The following is an 18353-nucleotide window of genomic DNA, read 5'->3' on the forward strand; positions in this document are numbered from 1 at the left end:
TGGGAAGATATATGAATTTGCTATAGGTATTGTGAGCCCATTGCATATTTCATGGGAAGAAACAGAGAAGTGTCCCTACAACATCTCTAATGCATCAAAAATAGGATCTCTCCACAGATGGGCACAGGACCCACAGCTCAAGCATCATACAGGATTTCACAAGCTCTTTCTTCAGGTAGTAAAGCAACTACTGCTGGGTCATGTCAGCAGCCCAGACAGTTTTCACCGATAGTGCACAACCACTGTTCCTGACCTGAGGAGCAAAACCTAGATCCCTCAGTGATAAATTCTGTTTTTAGGGGAGCAGGGGTCTGTAACTTCAGATGTAATGATGTCCTAGAAGTTGTGTGCTCATCTCTACTCATTGTTCAGTTGCTACATTCTTGCATTTTTCTCTCCTGCTAAAATAACAAAATTCAGAAGGATTCTTCCTTGAATTTCATACTGTCTCAGGACCAGTAAACCTGCAATGATGAACTATAGAGAAATAAACATATTTTTGCCAAGGAATGAGTGTATTGAAGCATGTGTCCAAGAATGTAAGTCTAATACATGCAGTAAAAAGACAAACTATATAAGGCTGTAATGGAGAAGAGACATGCAGATAAAGATTAGGAAAGAAATCTCTCTCATATTACATTCCTGTCTGCCAGAAAACTGCCAGAGCATCAAAAAACCCCAAAACACCCTCAAAAGCAGTGTAATCCTGTTGCAACTGATACATGCAGTACTGACTCTCAGTGACAAAAGAGAGCATGTAAAAGTTTTATTCTGGATCATAAGGGCACAGACATTGAATGTCTTGTTTAATGGCCAAAGCTTTATCTCTGGAACATTGTCTTCTTGCAAGGATACATTTGGGGAGAAAGAAAAAAACAAATAAACAAAGCAAAGTTCCTTTGACTTTGAGCTCGAAGAATACCTAACCATCCCATTTCAAGAGCTTTGACTACTAAAGCTCCTAAACACATACTTATGTCATAAATTATTTGCCTTCAGTTTTCACTATCACTGATGCTGCCTACTAATTGCCTACTAATATTAAATGTAAATGTTCCAAAGCTACATTTACACCCAGCAAGAAGTTTCAAAAAAATCTTTTTAACTAGCAAGTGTGAAAAGTCAGTATTGATTAAAATACAATTAAATGTGTTATGCAGGAAATTTCCAAAATGAAGAAGGACTTTCTTAGTTGTCTCAATAAATAGGCTGAACAGTTTTTAAAGCCTCTGTAGTCTTCAACCCTAGATCTGCATTCTGGGCTTCTAAATCATCTCTATTTCAGACCTGATTTCTTTTTGCTTATTACAGCTTCCTATCTGGCAAAGCAATTGTTCTTGTTTCTGATATTTGCCATAGACACTCAGTTCAGTCACCTGATGGACCAAAAAGGAAATAAAATTACAGCAATGAATAATTGCAGTTGGCAAAACTTGTTGGAAGGTTGATCTGCATTAAACATGTTTGAGTGACACTAGTACCTCTCATACTCGGAGACAAAAAGACTCCATCTGAAACACACCATTCTTTTTATTTTATGTGAACTTGTGGCAAGAAAATGAAGTCCAAAGAATTTTTTTTCTTTTCGATAGAGATGTCAAACAGAAAAAAGAAACATGTTCTGAAATGAAAGGACAAAAGTCTTTGTTAAGACTGTTACTCATATACTCAATAATAAATGGGCTGGAGTAGGAGTGGTAGGGTTTGTCTTTTGGTGTTTTTTTACTAGATGAACTCGGTGGTCAACATTTTTTCACTGCAGAGAAGATATTTATATTTCCTTATTTATATAACAGGTCAAATAAATCATTTGTAGAATTTAATGAATGTTTCTAAAAATTATTTTTAATTCTTCATTTTCGTTTTTTAGCTATTTATAATCCGAAAATTAAAAAACTTTGAAGATGGTATCCCAAAAACTAAATATTTGATTGCTACAAATCATAAAATTACCTTGGATTTTGTTTTGCAGAATTTTGTCAGCCAATATTGGAAAGTCAAAGGTAACTAATATCTCTAATTTAACTAAAAAGCTCTTTTAACTGGAAATGATATTTCAGAAGTTATTTGAATTCATTTAGTTACTATATGCTATTATCCTGATTTCTGCTATCTACAGAAAGAAGAGCTTTCAGAGAGGAAGATGAAGAGCTTAGGATTTACACACAGAAAAAAAAATACAAGAAACTTTCTAAACACAATTCTGTTGACCACATTAGAAATGTCACTACTGTTAAAAGGTGCAGAAGTATTTAAATAAGCCCCTATGTTCAGACTCTGTAAGTTCAGGATGTTTTCCTCAGCAACAAGGAGTGACCAGCAGTATAACTGTGCAAGGTAGGCTTTCAATCTCTAGTTCAGGTTAACTTGAAGTCAATCCTCTTGGACACACTACTGAAAAATCTCAATACACTGCTTACATTTCCCACTATAAACACAGAACTGTACTCTCAAAGTCCTGCATCACAGTTTCTAAAATTTTATGGTTTGAATAATAGTCTGTTAATGCTATTTTAAAACACAGCAAATCTTAAAATATACCTTAGCAGAGATGGAAGAAAAAATACCAGTTAAAACTAAAGATCAACAACAACATCTCCTTCACACAAAATTTTGAGTTAATACTTAGCCTATATCAAATTTGCACTGATTATGGCAAACATCTAGCAACTAGTCTTTAAAAACAAAACGCTTCCTGCAAAAAACTCTACCAAATGTCACATGTAGACTTGTGTTGATAAGCATACTGGGGCATTACCGATATCTGAAGATACTATTTTTCACCAAAGTACTAGAGTTTTCAGTGACTGTCTTGCCTAGGTAGACTTCCAACCCCCCAAGAGGTTTAGAATAAAGACTGAAATGGAAAGAGGAAAGTGAGAGGCATTTTTAGAGACTACACTGAATTTTCTGTAAAATTAATGGGAATCCTGAAAAATGAATATGAAAATTTCAAACTGCTAATCATATTTCCCTTTAAATTTGCAATGCAGACACAATGAAACACAGTCTTTCACAGACTTGGTGCACACACAATTACAAATCTTTGCCAGAAGTGTGAAAGCAATCCATGTATACTAAAAGGAACAAAAGAATGGCTTCAATTTAGTCAAAGGTACAGAATGTGTTTCATACCTTGTCTCAGTTTCTCTCACATTCTTTTGGAACATGCTAAGATAAAAGTGACAAATTTACATTGGTCAAGATCTTTATCCCTTTCTTGCTAATGTCTTCTTTTCTGGAATTTTTCAGTATTCTTCTTTATTCTCCATTTCAGCCAAACTGTCACACAATTTTCTTTAACACTTATTGCTACCACAGCCAAAACTCTCTAAGTGGGCTGTCCAATCTCTTCACCACTCAGCTCTTATTTGTCTTGGGTCTTGGTAAAGGAAAACTTGGATGCCCAATACTTAATTAAAGCAGCATATAGATTTGGGAGCTTGGGAATGTTTCCAAGCTTCTAAAATCTGAGCATGTATCTCACCTGTATCCACAATAGAACATGACTTAGGCAAATCGTAAGTCTTCTGCCTAAATCCTGATGTCTTTCAACGGCAACCTATCCCCACAAGGTGAGTGAGAGTCATAACTCACATTGACCAGGTCTTTACAGCACAGTCACAGCTCGACTGAGAAACCACCTCAGCTGAACAGATGGTGTCCCAGTTCAGACACTCTCACTGCCTTTACAGACTGAAGTCGTTAAGAATCAAACTTCTCTGACAAGTTCTCTATCTTCTCTCTGACAGGGAAAATCATATGTGATGATTTCTGTGTTAGCTGGTGGGTGAATAACAGAACATCTAAAAAATTCAACAGCTCCACATCCTCAACTGCACTGGATGAATTGAGCAGAACAGCCTCCACCAAGTCATTACAAAATTGTATGGTCGCGTTTAATCAAAATCCCCAGCTACTACAATGAAAAAATGCTGTTAGCTGGCAAATTTTCATCTCCCAAGTCTGTACTCAAACGTAGCTGAAAGACATTGGAAATAGTTGCTAGACCATGAAAAAATGAGGATTAACTGTCTATAAAAAGTTATTTATAGGAGACAAACCATTAACTAGGGGTGAATGACTAATTCATCAGTGGTTTCTCTGTGACAGGGTCACCTTGGAACTTCCCAGAATTTCCATCCATAAAGTTCCTTTTTTTTGTTTTTCTTTTCAATAATACATTGTCCTCAGTTTATCTTTTTGTCATTTTAAAATGCATTTCTCTATTTTGACAGGATTATTTCATCTGCTGATAATGACTAGGCTGATTAAACAGATTCTGTAATTTCTTAGACTTTACCTGTATGTATCACCAAAGTCCTACAGAGTTGTGAGTCATGGATTGCTAGAAGCATTGTTCAAGTATGGGAGAAAAAAGCACTATACTTCTCATTACACAAAAAATATTAACATGTGTGGCTAAATACTTGGCAAAATGCTTGGCTGGGAACTAGTTATACTTCTCATTCCTCATTATTGATAGAGAATTTTTAAAAAATGCATTATTCTGAAATTTGTGGTTAATGCAGGAACTTGTTCAGTAGGTGCCTAATACACAGTGACAAAGAATTTGGTTTTGAAGAGATAATCTGAAACTGCAGTATCACTCTATCCAAGTATAAAAATTGATTTTCATTCAGTGAAGGGAAAAACAAAACATATATATATATAAAGTCTGATATTTTCCTTTCTTTGAAATGCTCAAGAAATCTTTGCCAGTGCCAATATTTTTTACATGATGTTCCTATCAGAATTTATTTCAAAAAAAAAAAAAAAAAAGGAAGAAAATCAGAAGTGTTTGATAAAATTAATTCTAAGTTTTCCTAGGAATTTCCCTAACAGCATTGTTTCATGTAGATGTAGAATGCTGTCTCAGGCAGTTTAAATTCTGAAATTGATACGTTGTTTCATGCACCAGCAAGAAATATAATCCTATGGTAGTTTTATTTGTGTGCATTACTCTTCCTTATCCTTTCCCTCTTTTGCCCCTAAAAAGGTACTGACTCACCATTAATATTTTGTCAGTAAATTGCTCTTAAGTCCTCTGGAGGATTAATAGTATCAGAAAAGTGAGGGCCTTCAGTCCTTCCAGACTCTGAAGAATACATGACCAGACTCAAATTCTCACCATCATGTGTGTGTTGTAGCCCAAAACAAGAACTGTTCTTTCACATTACATTTGCAAATCTACAATAAAAGGAGCATCCTCTAGGAATTAAAAATAGGAAATGTGAGTCCAATCCTAATCTAATAAATTGATTTCCATGAAAAGGTCTAAGATAAAGAAAAGTACAGAGTCTAGGAAGACAATACTCTGAAAACAGCTCAATTTTTCATATTACATACTTACATTTCTGACATACTTCCAGGTTCTAATACATAGAATTTCATTTTGGAGGTGCAAACTTCTTCAATGATGACTTTGAATTCAAACAAGATAAAAAATTTAAATAGTACATCAATATTTAATTAAAATCTTGTGTGCTTGCATTTTTAATGGAAATACACCAGAGCTATTTGTCTAAGTTTTCAAAAGCACCATTGGTTTTAATCAATGAAGTTTTCAGACATTTTGATGTCACAGGCATAAGCTAGACATTTCAGAGCTAAATTATGGCTATTGGTCATTTCTGCGAGAGAACACTATGGCCATTACACTCCAATAATTACCAGTACTCAATCCTCAAAATCAAATAGGAGTAATTAATCTGCTGGAAGACTACTAACCTATGGCATAGACTTCTATTTTTAACAGACATCATTTACATACATCTACCTCTAAAAGCAACAGGAAACCAAATGCAACTTTTCTCCAGTCTTCTCAGGAATTGAATCTCTCAGAACCTCTTTGACTTTACTGAACACTGAGGATGCTTGCTAGCAATCCTACAAATAAAGTGAATATAAATCCTGAAAATAGCAAACAGGTGTTGTTATTCAGCATAAGGAGCTTAGCAAAATGAGATTTGTCAATCACTTTCCTATTGTCGATTTATCTTAAGGTTTTGTGATTACCACTGGGGTCTATGAGGAGAGTTACATGGGATGATAAGTGACTAAAAACTGACTGCAGTTATGGGCATTTTTCAAGGGATCTATACTTTGTCATTAAACTCCAAATGAAAGCTTAATAGAGAGAAATATGCAGGAGAGAATGCTTATTAGGGAATGCTTATATCCTAATAAGATTATTTCAAATTGAGGAATTTCCAAACAGAGAAAACAGAATGTGAAGACTAAAGATGAAATACAAAAGTAAAAAATGGAGCAGACAAAACAAGAGTGAGATAATCCAGTTTTACCCTTGCAATCAATAAAAAAGTCTAGAGGCTGTATTTTTTGGATGGCCTTTTTTACAGTTAGCATATCAGCCAGGAAGTAGAGAAAATAAAGGGAGTCAATATATATTATAATAGTCCCAGGTTTAACAAGATTCATATTCTCTGGAAAGAAAAATAAAATCAGAGAACGGATCAGAAAAATAGACTCTTACTAAGACAGGAAATAACAGCTCAATCAAACTGAAACTGAATTTATCTAATATGTACCGTGACTGGTGTCACCCATTTCAGTGCTTAGAGAATGGCACATAACACTGCCTTTTACAGACTGTGTAAGTGCATTATATAATAAACACACAGCCTTAAAGATAGTCACATTCAAAGTCCACTGATGTCAAAGGAAAACAGCCTAACTTTAGTCCTAATTTCTTTATCTTAGAGATTTTTGACAGTGTGAAGATTTCTGGACATGGCACAAACAAGGCAGCACAAAGCATGATCCTGGATTACCTTCTCTTTGCTCTTAGTACTAATTTTGTAGCAGAATGTCTAGAAGTTCTTATTAATGTTGGTTTTTTTCTTTTATTCATGTTAGCAGTAAATCTTTTATTTCATACAGCATCAAGGTAGAGTGATCTGGATTGTTTAACACAGAGGCAGCTATCACCTAAGGTGGAATGTTCCTGGAAAACACAACAGTACTCCTGAAAGAACCAGGTGTCTGAGTGTCTCCTGATATCCCCCAAGCTGGTGCATTAAGGCTTTGCAAGGCTTTCATTTGATCACATTTCCTTTCAGCATCCTAATTTTCTACTGCTCTAAGTTCTTAGAAGAAGCAAATTAAGAAACTGAAGGGGAGTATATCTAGCCTTATGGACAAAAATTTGACAACACAGGAGATGATGGGCATCGGTGGCAAAGAACCTGTCACCTCACTCAGACTTTGATCCATGTTGTTTTCCTGGCAGAACCAAAAGATGGTACAGCCTGGAGTTTTCAGTGTCCCCTAAAATAGCTCTCAATTTGTATCAAACTTTTACAAGAGTAGTCTTCTCTAGCATGCTAGTTTTCATGTTACTAAGAGCAGTGCCTGCTTACAGGCACTTTGAATTAATTTTATTGAGGTTGCAAAAAAACCATGGAGTGAGCATTGTTGGTCTGAAAAGTCCCCACGGTGGGATTTTATGCACAGGAGAGAAGGAGAACCTCTCGTTTGGTAGTCCCAGATGACAACTGTCAAAATAAGCAGAAATATTAAACAAGTCACAGAATTTATATTCTTCTGTTAATCTTCATTCTCAATGCTGCACTTGGTGGAGTGTTTTGCATATTTCATCTCCTAGCTGATTGTTAAGGCCATGGGAAAAACTCCACATAACCATTTATTCCATTTAATCATGCCTCTCATGGTGAAAAAGCTGCATTATCCAAACAAATATCTAAATGCACCATTTACAGTCATGGCATAATGTCCTGAACACTCACATCACCAATCCATGATTTCAAGAGACAGTAGTACATTCTGGTGAATGCAAAAGGTTTGGTTCACGTGTCAAAAATTATTAAGGTGAAAAAACACATGGCTGGAATACTTGTTTGCAACACCCCTAATAAAGGTGAGTATTTCTCTCTGCTGAAGAAGAAAAAAGAAAAACATTACAGATGCACAAATACTCTGATTACAGAGAGCAAAGGGAAGTAATTCAGAAGCAGTGTATGTCACCCAAAGCTCAGGAGTTCATAGTTATGTGGTAAAATGCTCCTGTATTTGGCAGCACTATAACAAAAACAGAGTAGTCAGAGCTGAAACTAATATTTTCCAGAGTCCTCTAGGAGAGATCAATGAAAAATGAAAAAAGTGAAAAGTATACTTCTGTTTGTGGGGAAACTATCCATCTTTTGTACTGCAAAATCCTTAGGTAGAGCCTGACACAGCTGTGTTTACCCTTTCAGATGCATACTTATATTCATCTGGATATAAAAGTAGTAGGTAATTTTACAAATTAATTAATTAATTAGATGTGTTCTGTGGGAGTTTGCTGTCTCATGATACATTTTAAATCCTTTGCAGAAAGAAAACAATGCATGCACTAGTCTAAACCCTTACTTATTATTCATAATACTATCTTCTCAGTATTCCTCAGTAACAAGTGCAAAAAACATCAGAAACATCCCAGTGAAAAGAATTTCTAATGCAGCCTAAGTCTAAACATTACCATCATTTTGAGAGATATTTCCAAATGTCAGAGAGCAAACTACATTTGATGTCAAGCCAAAGCATTTCAGCGTGGATGCCTCTATTCAGGCTTCTATTAATAGAACGATCTATTTTAAGGAAGAAACACTACTCATATTTCACGTGGTTGGACTTTCAGGAATTTTGCTTGAATGTCTCATCGTGTTTTCAAAACAGGTCTTCTTAGATTTACAGCTTTCCACTTACCTATATGGCCACTCAGTGTGTTCTTGTTTACAATTAGATAAATCCATTATTTACTGACGCTTTAATTCTTGGTCTCTTATAGTACATCAAGATGTTTAAGGTTAAACAAATTCCAGTCTATTATCTTACAAGTAAACATTAATTCAAATGTGAAACTATTATTGTTCACCTCAAACCACAGCATCACTTCTTCTGGCTTACATGAACAAGTCTGCATGAGATGGCAACATTTTTTGTATCATGTCCATCTGAAGTACATTTTTACACTTACAGGTAAACAAATATATACATATTGTATGCCCTAAAACATTTAGGCCATGTTTTCAGAATGAAGAAATCTCTTTAAAAGAGATTAGTGAGAATACTGAGTGACTGGTTGTAGTTGTGAGTTCTGCTTATAAAAATAATTCTCCCTGATTTCCACAGCATTCTGTAGCAACAGTAGTAGTCAAGAATTAATTTCTTCCAGCATAGCAAGAACTTTTTGCTAAGAGAATCTTAGCACCTATATGCCTCTTAGTCAATCAAAGAAAGAGATAGGTTTGCATAAACATTTCCTTGTAAAAATTTAAAACAGGTCTCTAAAAGGGATACCTTGAGAAAAACGAATCTTTTCTCTCAATTTGCTCTACAAAGAATCTGGATTATTAGCAGAGATCAAACGTTTAGAGGGTTTATAAATGGCTTGGAACTGATGACAGGCCTGCCACCCAAGGGCTTCCTCTTCAGCAAAAACAGTAACGCTCACAGGTCTGCAAGGTATTTAAACCGTGAAGAGATATTAAGGTAAATTAACACCACTAACAGCTATCCAGAGGCTTTCAATTAGCATATAGCAAGCAACACCCAGTCTTACAAGCATAATTATGGGCAGGTAGTTGACCAATGCCCTCTGGATGTTGGACACCGTACTCCCATGTGAACTGCAAAATTTTAATTTCTGAGTAACCGATTGAATAGGATTTGCAAACTCACATATTCACCCCAGATCTGCAGTGCTGGAATACTTCTTCTCCCATGAGAAGAAGTATTCTTTAGTCTTTTTATTTCCTTAGGTTAAAAGGCCAGTCAGTACAGCAATGTGAGATCTATGTACTTTCATCATGACTCTGATTCCAGAGACATGCTGGTTATAAGGCAGATGCCATGGCACCAGCACAGCCTATTCTGGGATCTTTTGTGCTGGGTCTTTCAAGTCACAATAGCACAGGCTGAGCTCTTTTGTTACTCCTGTTGTGCTTTACTTCACTTAATTCATGAAATTATTTAGGCAGCTTATTAACAATCTTTTCAAAAAGGTATTTGATAAACTGTTCTGAGTTTCTTGTTTTAGGCACATGCATCCAGTCTAGGAACTCTTTGTTATTTATTTGACCCATTATACCTTTAAATATTTATGTACACACCTGCACTGAAAGCTACTCAATCTTGCATTGAAGGATTTATTCTACCAGGTCTCTCAACCTTAAGGAGGGCAGTCAAGAAGTTGATTTAAAGGAGCTTAATTCTGATGGCTTTTCTAACTTCACTGAACTCAAAATCTTAGATAACCTCTGGAAAAACCTGTTTGTCATCTTTATTTTGAGCACCAACTCAAGTGATAAACCGCGAATACTGTGAACATGTAGAAAGCAGATTAGCTTTTTTCCCAAGGCTTTTCTACTGAAAAAGCTAGAATTACACAAATATACCTACATTTCCTAGCTTCTTTGTCTCCAGTAAAGAAGCTCTATTTCTTTGGCAGGATTAATACAGCCAAGAATTTCCCAAGTGGGAAGGGGCAGGGGGAAGAAGAAAACCAGCCCCCATCACTCCCCCTGAATAAAGCTTCATTAGTCTGAAAAGCACCTCACAATCTATAAAACTAAGAACATAAGGCTATTAGAAAGAAATAATTTTTTTGTTCGTCTGTAGTTCAGAACTTGGGGAATTAAACATAGCCATGTACAAAATGTCTCTTTCTACTGCTAAATAAAGATGTCATGTCATCTCCTGTGATGCAATGAGAATTAGCTAAGTACAGCACGTGTGTAATGAATGCTAAATGCTTTCCCACCCTTCCCTCTGGAAACTAGCCAACCATTATGAGGTTTTCCTGCTAGACCAGGCAGCATCCAAAGCATCTTGATGTGCGTCACCTTCTACAGGCAAAAGAGCTTCCAACACTGTGTGAGGTTTTCTGACTGCTTTTGATTCCCTATTATAACACATCCTAGTCAAAAAGCATTAAGAAGTTGCCATCCAGAAGAATCCCACCAATATCTGTGAGAGGATTCTGACAACAAGGATATGAGATCTATAGATGGAGGTGCAGAGTGATCTGTGGCTTCTCTGGCTACACACAGCCAGACAAGCACTGCTTCAGGAACCTCCACAGAAAAGGTACCAACATTAACTGCTGTGCCAGAGTGATGTCAGACTCTAACTTCAGGAACTGGCAAGGGGGGCTTCAGATTATTTAAGAGCTGACAAGAACACGTTGAAATGTAAATCTGGCAAAGAGTCAAGAGAGAAAAGCAGAAGAGGGAACAAAATAGAGAAAAAATGTTCAGAATATTGTGTATTTTTAAAAAAAAAGCAATTTTCACCATGAAACCACAAACAATTACTGCTGTCTAGGAAGTAGCTCAGACTTAACACTCTTCCTCTGCCATCTCAGGCCCCCAACTTTTTTTGTGAGCTGTTAATTTTAGCTGTGATATTATTGAATTTTGCTGCTCTTGGGTAACTAAATTATCATGAAGAACCTCAAAAATCAACAAATTTTCATAACTTCACTTCTCAAAATGTCCTCTGATCTCTTAGAGACCTTCAAAAACCTAAAAAGTGCTCTGCAAAGCAAAAGTACTCTCACTACTGCTTAATTTATATGAACAAAATTACTTGACCAGGATCATAAAAAAATATTGATGCACTGAGGATAAACCTGATATGCCAGAGAACAATGTTTGTCAATTATTTATAAATGTTTCTTAAAGCTAATTTTAAACCTCTGGAGCATTTATATAGCCTACTTATGGCCTGGGAACACCTGCAGAATACTAGACTAAAGACAAGTGTTTAAATTGAAAGAACTGAAGTTGTTACACTTCAACATCCCTTTGTTGCATTTATGTTTCTGTCTTCAGCTTAAGACTCAGACCTTCTACTATTGAGCTAGATACTGAATCACTGATTCAGTTTTTGCTTTGATGAAACTCTCATCTTGCTCAATAAGACTTGGTAAGTAATGGCCCTGACCTTGGTGCAGTTTCTATGGAATATCAAGCCTGCTTGAGCAGGATGAAGAACATAGTGTAATCCCTTTGGGAAAACATTTATACCATTTTGTGTTCACAAAGCCTGCAATATTTTAAAGGAGTGTTAAGAAGTTGAGAGTGGTAAGTGGTAAAAACACTTGATCAACCTTTTTATCCTTCTTAAATTTCAGTAAGTATATAGTTTTGTTAAAATCTTACAATGCATTTGGCTCCCAAGTCCAAAACTTAAAATCAATAAAGAACATTTAGCCTTGACCTTCATGGCATTCCTAGTCCACCAGTTAATCATTCAGGTTGCTATGGTTAAGTTGACACTGGTTCCTGTACAGGTACACATACAGGTTCTTTTCCTCTGACTCTGTGCTTAGGCAAGTTCCAAGCGCAAACCAATTCTCAGCCCCTTGGTCCTGGTTTCTTCAGCAATGGGCCAAGTTAATTGAACTGGAGAGAAGCCACAAAAAGGTTTCACACAAGATCTTCAAAGGATACAAAATAATCCGCTCTAAACAATCACATGCCTGAGAGATTTCTGCTCTACTAGGAGCATACCCATTCACATTTACACACATACACTGCCTTCAAAAGTGAACCTGAAAACAGAAATGCAACTAGTCTTACATCTCCTTCAGTTGGACCCATCTACGTTGCAGCCCACACTCACTTTCATAGGCTTCTCTGGTACATTTTCAGCACACAAACAGCTTCTGTTTTTGCTTGATGGGATTGCGGCTGTTCAAACATAAGATCTTTAGACCACCAGGACATCTAATTCCTCACCTTCCTCAGTACTGTCACTCCTTCCATATTTGTCAGTAGTTTAGTTTTCCTCTCCATCCTCACTGTAGGCTTACAATTGACTATTTGTGAATGTACAGTTGCTAAAAGGAGATAGACTCACAGAACCAAACGGCTCCCTTTCTTGAAAGCCAGCAGAGAAAAAATACATCCTTGAAGGGTGTACCTGATCTTACCATAAATTATCTATGTTTGATCGAATGATGCCTAACCCCACAAACACTTATTTCCCTGCTGTTTGATACTGTTACTAATTCAGAGGTAGCTGTCAGAACTTAAATAAGACAAAATATAACTGAAGTTTTCCATACAATTTTCTCCTTTGTTTTATTCCCATACCTAAAAGGGAACTCTAGGCAAAATGAAAACCACACATAATTTCCCAAAATATTCTTGAGCACTGGGCCTTCAGAGACCCTCCAAGACATCTGCTGTTCATATTTTTTTCCTCTCCAGAGAAGCATCTAGCTGTTATTTCTATAAATTAGGCCATTTCTTGTTTATTTAATTTCCTTTCTCCTCAGTCAGTCTGATAAGTTGGATTATTCTTCTGCATAACATGCTCCACTCTCCCATCTTAATCCCATGAGCAGCAGTTCCTTCATAATTTCCCAGCTTTTACCTAGAACATAGTCTTATCTTTTCAGTTTCTGGGATATCCCATTATTACAACCTTCAAAATTATGTAGAGAAGAAAAACATTTGTACTCCCTTCCTCTTCTTCCTTCCCATGTCTACTCTGTTTTCCTGTGAACAGGAGGTCCCTCTGTTAAAAGACTTCCATTAGGAACAGAGTTTCATTTTCAAGCAAGTGACAAATATGCCTCTACCTTTAGCCCTTCAATAAATAATGCAAGCAGACGAATCCTGACAGATGACATCAAGTACTTCACGCAGATGTGACACCTGTGGTATTCAGGGACCATTGTGGAATATATCGCTTTTTTTTTTCCTAAACAGATGTTAACAGGTGATCAACATGCAGATTGCCATTAAAGGATTCAATTCTACAACCCCCTGAGCATCTTCTCTTTAGAACTGTCCCCATACATGATCATAACAATAAAAGAAAGTGGTCTTCAAACACATACATATATTCCTACTCAATGAATATTTTGAGTGAAAAAGCTGAATTAATTTGTTTCCTGGAAAGGGATAATTTGATCAATACCATTTCAGAAGCATGGACAGTAATAAAGACTTGTGATCAATTGGAATTCACTTTAAATCGCATGAAGAAGATTTCAAAACAAAAGAAGCAAGTTCCTGACTTAACTTCCACCCACAGAGCAGTGTCCTGCTGCACAGGATCAGAGCAGGACCTGAAACAATAAATCACCCACTCCACAGTTCTATCTCACTTCTTTCCAACTCAGAGGAATCCCTGTGAAAAAATGAATGTAGGGAAAACTGCTAGTCCAATTTTGGTTCCAAGTTTTATTCAACACTGAATGCTACAGCAAAGATGTAATAAATCATCTGAAAGAAATTAAGTTCCCAGAGCCACCATGCTGAAGTATATTAAGTTAGATGTGTTTCTGACAAATGTTTGACAGTGCAAGTCATCTTATTCCAGCACTAGATTCTCCAATCTGTTTCCTTAGATCTGGTTTCTTGGAAGCAAATCTGGTAAGAATACAAGTTTGGGGTTTTTTTACATAATTCTGAAACAACATAATATACATCTGTAATTTAAGAAAAAAGCCCCAAACAAAAAGATATGGGGGATTTCTGCAGCTCAGTATCTACTGTAAAAACAGAAATAAATTTTAGTTTTGCATTATCTCTGCTGTTGAAGATAAACCCAAACATCATGACAGTTCTCTAAACAGCTGGAATCCTTCAGGTCACACTCCTAAGGTTCATGTATAATAATAAGGAAATACATTTAGTCTTTTAGTCCACACCATTGGTGTCCTCAGGATGAAGGTACTATGTCCTGCTGTAGAATATGCAGCTCCTCCTAGGTCACACTATGACATAAAATCAGTCAGCCTTCACAAAGAGAAAACACAATACAGATTACTACACTACAACAAACTACATAAATTATCAAAATAAAATCTATCACTAATAAAACTATACACTGAAGAATAATCTAAATCAAACTCTGACAAATACATCCAAACAACAAACATGAGTGTTGCTATACCAGTCCTTCAGCTACTCACCCAATCTTCATGTATTTTTATACTTTAAACACTGATCAATTACTTATGGCCAAATTTTAGGGTTTATATATAATTTGCTTCTCTTTATTGCTGTAGAGCTAACAGATGGAGGAAAAAAAAAAGGAAAAGAAGCCTTAAGCTAACAATAGGTTACTTATGGATATGGAACACTCAAAGAGTTCCTCTGTAAAAAAACTATACCTCATTACCAACAAACACTGTTCCTCTTGTTCCTCCACTAGTCATAAATTATAAAGACCTCCACCATAATCTGTTTTGGTCTGAATAGCTTTACCATGATTGCACCCATCCTATATCCTCTGTATCCAACACCTTCTTATTTATTAGAAAACACATGGTAGCTACTAGACAAAAATGTAGACAACTAAAACCTGAGCATATAAGATGTAAGATGCTTTATGCTGAAAATCTTAGTAAAACATCTGAAAATTCTTCCAGATAATAACAGGTCATCTTTGATCCAAATAAGAATGGTAAATAGATGTAACTGAAAAATACTGATGGAAGCCCCAGATGTCTGTCCAGAAGAGATAACATACTATGTTATAGAGAATGAGAGTAAATAAAGATTTAAGAAGACAGTGAGGCATTTTTACTAGGCTAACTGTAGAGCTTATTAGAGACCTCTATTCTTGCATATCCCAATTTGCTGTTTTCCAAGACACTGTGACAAAATAGCAAGACAAATGGCTCAGCTCCAACAGAAAGATCAATCAAACTCTGTTCAGAAAGAGAATGACCCCAGCACATACATTAGGATTGTTTTAAATGTGTTTTCTTCAGGATTAGGAAAGGAAGGTAGAAAGGAAATATAGTCTAGAACATTGTTTTCATAAGATAATAGCTGGATACAGTTTTCAAAAGTCAGGCTAATTTTTGCATTATCATTTGTTTCAGGCTGTCAATTCAGCAAAGCATTTTATAAGAAATATTAACTATTCAGGTTATTTCTAAATGAAAGAGGGCTTTCAAGTAGCTTCTCCATCAAGAGAAAAGCCACAAATTGATATTCTGTAAGTGCACAAGCTGTAGGCAGCTAGTTCTTAATATATCCTACTCCCCTGGGAATTCAGGGGCTCAGGAAGAAAAGTAGGGAACCTGAAATAGTTTAGGTCTTTTGCCTAAAGACAGTTCATGAGCAGGAAGGTCATTAACTACTTTTCACTGAGTAGCTAAGAGGACACATTAGTATTCTGCTCTGTTGGTGGTATCATTATACATGATGGGATTTCCCATCTCAGCACACAGTGTTATTACTATTTACATGGTTCCATATACTACAACATGACCATGTAACTGATTAATACATATCCATATTCTGACAGAATATGCTTGACAGTACAGCAGTTTCTGCACAATCTGAAATTTCTGGCATTACAGAGAACATATTCTGGCAAGAAAGTGTTCTCTTCCAGTTTCATTTATATTAGCAAAGATCATAAAACATCCTGCTCATTAAAATCTGAATCACTTCCACTGGGAGTGCACTTTTCTGAAAGTATTTTCCTACAGCTGGTGGCAAGACAGATCTGCTGGCTAACCAGAGCACTAATAGGACATTATGAAACCTACAATGCAGCATGAAGACAGTTGCATAATCAGAGCAACAATTACCAGCTCTGCTAAAAAATGGTGAGGGCTTAAGCACAACTGAGTAGCATGTAACAAACAAAAAGAAGCCATTCTTGTCAGTCTGAGATCTTGAACTAAACTTTTATACATTATATTATTACTTTCATTACAAGGAGGTGAAGAATAGATTGATGACAAAGGTAGCAGTATACAAAATGGGACCATAAATCACAAGTATAACAAATACCATCATTAACTGCAGCACCAGACTCCAGTGTGGATTACCAGCACTTAGGTCTCCGTGTTCCTCCAGCATTTCACAAATCTCTGCAGCATCCAATAGATCTTGCATCTGAGGGGTCTGCAGGTACTTCTGCCTCTGAGCCACAGGTGCACTGATGGACCTTACTTGCCCTGACTAGCCTCACCTGGGACCCCGATCTACAAGCCAATGGATTTCAGCACCTGCCCCAGCAACCTGGTAGGAGTGCTGGTCTCTGGCTGTGTTGAAGTGAGGGCCCTGCCTGGCCACGACTCTCATGGACCCCAGCCCTAACCTGCAGACTGGCATCCTGACCTGGTGCAGCCCTATCACCACTGGAAGTTCAGGCAATTATGTAGTTTCAAGCTTATCTGTTACCTCTGGCCAGTCCAGCTACCTTGGCCATGCAGATGACCTCGGGAGCTAAGGCTGATGCTTAAAGAGATGATTTGATAGATAATAACAGGTCCTCTCCAGGTGAGACCTTCACACAGATATCCCTCAGACAGCTCCAGCTGTGCCTAGCCTCAGCAATTTGGATTTGTTGATTAACATCCTAAGTGGAGAATCTGGCCTTTTCCTCCAAGGGCTCCAAAAACTAAGTAGTTTGTGCTGCAAGATGGATTACATTATAAATTGGCAAGACACTTGTAAATAGTCATTAGAAAGGGGGCTTCTATGCAGTTAAGATAATCAATAGCAATGAATTATACCTGTGCTGGATTGTCACCAAGGGCCAGAGCTGAGCAGAGCAGTGGCTCAGGAATCCCATCACATCCAGGAGAAAGTGCTACTGTAAGGACCTGCAGTGGAGCCTCCTGTTATCATCTGGCCAGTGACCAACTGCTTAATAGATTTAATGCTGTACTCATGAGAGCATTACTCCATATTAAGATCCCAGTAAATAAGTTTGTCTTTCTAAAAAGCACTGTCCTTGACTCTCTCTGCAACACCTGCATGAAGGAAAAGGTAAATACTTTGATTTATACTCGAACATTGGAGCAGCATGGATTTCCACAAATGTGGCAGCCTTCTGTATATTAACTAGTCTGCTATAATGGCCTATCCAGTACTTTAGCAATTTCACTTAGTTTAGATTAAAAGCATGAGAGTAGGCAGAAATTAGACTCTCTGTCCTGTTCTCCAGATAGAGGACACCAGAAATATGCTGTGTGACCCCACCAATCCTATTTGCAGAAAGCTTTCAGGGCGCTCTGTCTCACTGGTATCTACCTCCACACACCAAAAAAACCTTATCCTTAAATGTAAATTCTCCAAAATTTTAACCTAAAACAGCACTGGAAAATTCAAAGTTCTGCCTATAATCTCTCAATTAAACCCCATTGCTCACACTTAACAGTAAGATATAATGCATAGGGTTTTTTTAAGTCTTATTTATTAGTGTAAAAGGACAGCTAATGTCCTCACATATGAAGGGAAAAACCCTGGCGTTTTTTCACTGCATTGAAACTTTTAATATTAAAAATCCTTACAAATCAGCATTAAATAGAAAACTTTATTCATTGTCTATTATTGTGATTTATA

At 36.7% G+C, this 18353-nt stretch overlaps 1 protein-coding gene and 1 long non-coding RNA gene across 2 annotated transcripts in view; both read right to left on the reverse strand.

Moving 5' to 3' along the window:
- The window catches only part of GABRG3 (gamma-aminobutyric acid type A receptor subunit gamma3), a 288690-nt gene that overhangs the window by 226777 nt on the left and 43560 nt on the right, over positions 1-18353 (reverse strand).
- LOC136374487 (uncharacterized) lies at positions 1872-9469 on the reverse strand. Its single transcript, XR_010745913.1, has 3 exons — positions 9322-9469; positions 3598-3745; positions 1872-2394 (listed from the first exon to the last, which is right to left on the reverse strand). It is a non-coding gene; the product is annotated as an uncharacterized lncRNA (long non-coding RNA).

This window comes from Sylvia atricapilla, chromosome 2, assembly GCF_009819655.1.
Source record: "Sylvia atricapilla isolate bSylAtr1 chromosome 2, bSylAtr1.pri, whole genome shotgun sequence".
Taxonomy (NCBI): domain Eukaryota; kingdom Metazoa; phylum Chordata; class Aves; order Passeriformes; family Sylviidae; genus Sylvia; species Sylvia atricapilla.